At 38.7% G+C, this 3,369-nt stretch overlaps 1 long non-coding RNA gene across 1 annotated transcript; it reads left to right on the plus strand.

Annotated features, from left to right (window-relative positions):
* The first annotated feature begins 802 nt into the window (after nucleotides 1–802).
* On the plus strand, nucleotides 803–3,202 carry LOC111550707. Its single transcript, XR_002734159.2, has 3 exons — nucleotides 803–1,095; nucleotides 1,982–2,062; nucleotides 2,757–3,202. It is a non-coding gene; the product is annotated as an uncharacterized LOC111550707 (long non-coding RNA).
* The last annotated feature ends 167 nt before the right edge of the window (nucleotides 3,203–3,369 follow it).

The raw sequence follows: 3,369 nt of genomic DNA on the forward strand, positions 1-3,369 counted from the left end.
TTTTATCAAGATACCTTCTTGTGTTTCATTATTGTCTTTTATTAAGTATTTGATTACTTAAGATAAGTGTATTTTCTCAATATTAAAATAGTTTTTATTGATAACTGTGTAATCTTCTGTATTTACCTCTTGAAGTCTTTTAATTATTACTGTGTTTAAATGAGTGACTGTTACTTCAAAGTGACTTGTAATCCTAGTTTGATGAAGCATTTTGAACTTTTTGACATTGAAAAAATTTCCCATTATCAAATTATAAATTAAGTCTTTTTTGCCTTGAATTAACATTGGGATTTGTAAAATTGGGCTCCTGGAAAAGCTCAAAAGATGTGTCTCTGGCTTTGTAAAAGAGACAGGCTAAACTGACTAGACTTATTTGATGTTAAGTTATATGGGAAGCATTGTCAGATAAGTGATTTGAAACTTTCTTTAAGTAATATTTATGATTTTTTTTAAGAGACATAGTTTTGCTCTGTTGTCACCTGGGCTGGAGTGCAGTGATGTGATCATTGCTCACTGTAACCTCAAATGCCTGGGCTCAAGGGATCCTCCCTCATCAGCCTTCTGAGTAACTAGGACTGCAGGTGTGCACCACCATGACTGGCTTTTTTTTTTTTTTTTTAATTTTTGTAGAGACAGGGTCTCACTATGTTGCCCAGGCTGATCTTGAGCTTTTGGCCTCAAGTGATCCTCCTGCCTCAGCCTCCAAAAGGGCTGGGATTATAGGCATGAGCCACTGTGTCTGGCCTATGGGTATGTTATTGATATGAATGTTTTAAAAATTGTGTGAGATGTCTAGAAATCTAATATGCTGTCAGTCATAATTTTGGCTATGCTAAATTGTTGTATTCCACAGAAATAACTGAATTTCTTTGTGAGTTGTATCATTATAATAATAATGAACTCTCATGCTATTTTTGACCACGGCCATTCTAAGTCTTTGTCATCCAGAGTTTTTTGTGATTTTTGTTTTTGTGTTTTGTTTTTTGAGGTGGAGTTTTGCTCTTGTTGCCCAGGTTGGAGTGAAATGGCACAATCTCGGCTTACCACAACCTCCCACTCCCAGGTTCAAGTGATTCTCCTGCTTCAGCCTCCCAGGTAGCTGGGATTACAGACACACACCACCACACCCAGCTAATTTTGTATGTTTAGTAGAGACGGGGTTTCTCCACGTTTGTCAGGCTGGTCTTGAACTCCAGACCTCAGGTGATCTGCCCACCCCAGCCTCCCAAAGTCTGGGATTACAGGCGTGAGCCACTGCACCCAGTCTCACTGTTATTGTTTTTATTCTTCTCTGAAACTCTTTGCAATCAGCTACGGTCCAAAATGTCTTCTTCAAGGAGTTTCATGGAAAAGACTCTGACAAGTACTCTAGAATGCAGGTTTCTCAAAACTTTAAGATCATACCATTGGTCTGAGTAGGAATTTCTAGAACTCTAGTGAAGAAACTGATGGGTTCATGAAACAACTATTTCATTATCAAGCAGAACACAAAGTAATTACATGGGACTGGATAAACTGATGAGGATACTTTTTAATGACTTTTTATTTAAAACATTGCTTGCTTTAACTGTTTTGTTGTCTAGATATAAGCAAGCTTTTAAAAAAAGCTATCTATAGATTGCAACAATTTGATAAAGTATACTTTTGTGAACAAAAATGGAAACAATTACTTTTTCTCCCTCCTTGATCCATCCAGAATTCAGAAACTATTTGTAAGTATTCTTATGTTTATGGCAAATAGTTTATGCAATAGTTATTTGCATAAGTTAAATAAGAATCTGTCCTCCTTATAACAGGACATGATTGGAAGCACTGCATATATTACAAGGCTTTGACTGGAATGCCGTATTTTCAGATATGACCAGACAGCTTTAAGGAACTAAGGTTGACTTTATGGAGCCAATAAGCCACCCCCTTCTTGGTAAAACTGGCTTGAGGGTTCCACCCTTACAGATGAATAAGGAATATCCCTTCTTGGCAGGCACAGGAACCTCAGGATATTCAGGAACCTCAAGAAGAGAGGAATTCACTCAAATATAAGCGTGACAGATGAAGCCTGATGGTAGGTCTTTGGTTTGGCTTCATATCCTAAAGAGGCTTTCAGAAGTCTAATCTGAAATTCCTTACCAAAAGTTCTAGCAAAGCAAATTGAAGAAGAACCTAAGTGGTCAGTCACTATTCTTGCTGCACTTGTGTAAATAACGAGACCTAAACTTATTATTTTGCAAATGAATTAGTCTTTCTTTGATTATCTTTGGTAAAAATGCAGGTGACTATAGGGAGAAAAATTGTTTCAGAAGAAAACTATAGTGTACCCAATATTTGATTCTAGCCCTGTTCATTTACTTTGAGGTCTTATAATCCACATGTAGTTTGGACTGGATCCTGAGTTCTCCCAGTTTCGCTCAATATCTGGCTATGACTTTCCAAACTAATATTTCCAATTTTCTCTCATCTTTCTGGCTTAGAATCACTGTTGTTTTCCTAATGCCCTGTAAGCTAAAGCTGAGCAACTTTCTATTAAACTTCAGAGGAACCACCAACCACAACAGCTTATGTATGGACAACCTTCATGACATCCAAACTGCAAACCTGGAAAATCTGTTAGATTGCTATTGCCCTCCCAGGGCCTTGCTCCAACTGAAGATACTTCAGGACCAGCGTCTAGAAATCTTCACTGGCTGCTCTATGGACTCAGAAAGCAAGTTTATGGTTTGTTCTTACTATTAACATTTATTTTTCTTTTATTTTTATAGAAACAAAGCTATCCTCATTAAAGGCCTGATGGCTCACTCCATCCAGGAGATCTCCTCTGCTACCAACTCCTAGCAGCTGATTCAGTGGTCCTTCATGAACAATAGGCAACTGAACAAGAAAATGAGTTTATATTGTTGAAAAGAAAGAAGAATGCCTCTTTTTTCCCTTGAACAAGGGAGGTGGGGACTATCAAAAGATTCTTTGCTTGACCTAACTTTAGTTAGGCTTCTAAGTCTTCTCCTTGGCCCATCCATGCACTTCCTTGTGAAATCCAGTTTTAGCAAAGAACATTGCTAAGTCACTTTAACAAGAACCCCCCCCATCCTCAATATCTGATCAGATCGCTGAGTCTCCGTCATACCCCAGGTGATGTCTGATTACCCTGGCCTGTCTTCAGCAAGAATTCTGTTAGGTCAGGTCAGCCAGAATCTCCCTTAACTGTTTCCTCCCAGTAATTTTTTTCTTTTTTCTTTTTTTTTTTTGAGACACAGTCTCCCTCTGTCACCCAGGCTGGAGTGCAGTGGCACGATCTTGGCTCACTGCCACTTCTGCCTCCCCGGTTCGTGTGATTCTCCTGCCTCAGCCTCCTGAATAGCTGGGACTACAGGCATG

Source organism: Piliocolobus tephrosceles, chromosome 9 (genome assembly GCF_002776525.5).
Source record: "Piliocolobus tephrosceles isolate RC106 chromosome 9, ASM277652v3, whole genome shotgun sequence".
Lineage (NCBI taxonomy): Eukaryota > Metazoa > Chordata > Mammalia > Primates > Cercopithecidae > Piliocolobus > Piliocolobus tephrosceles.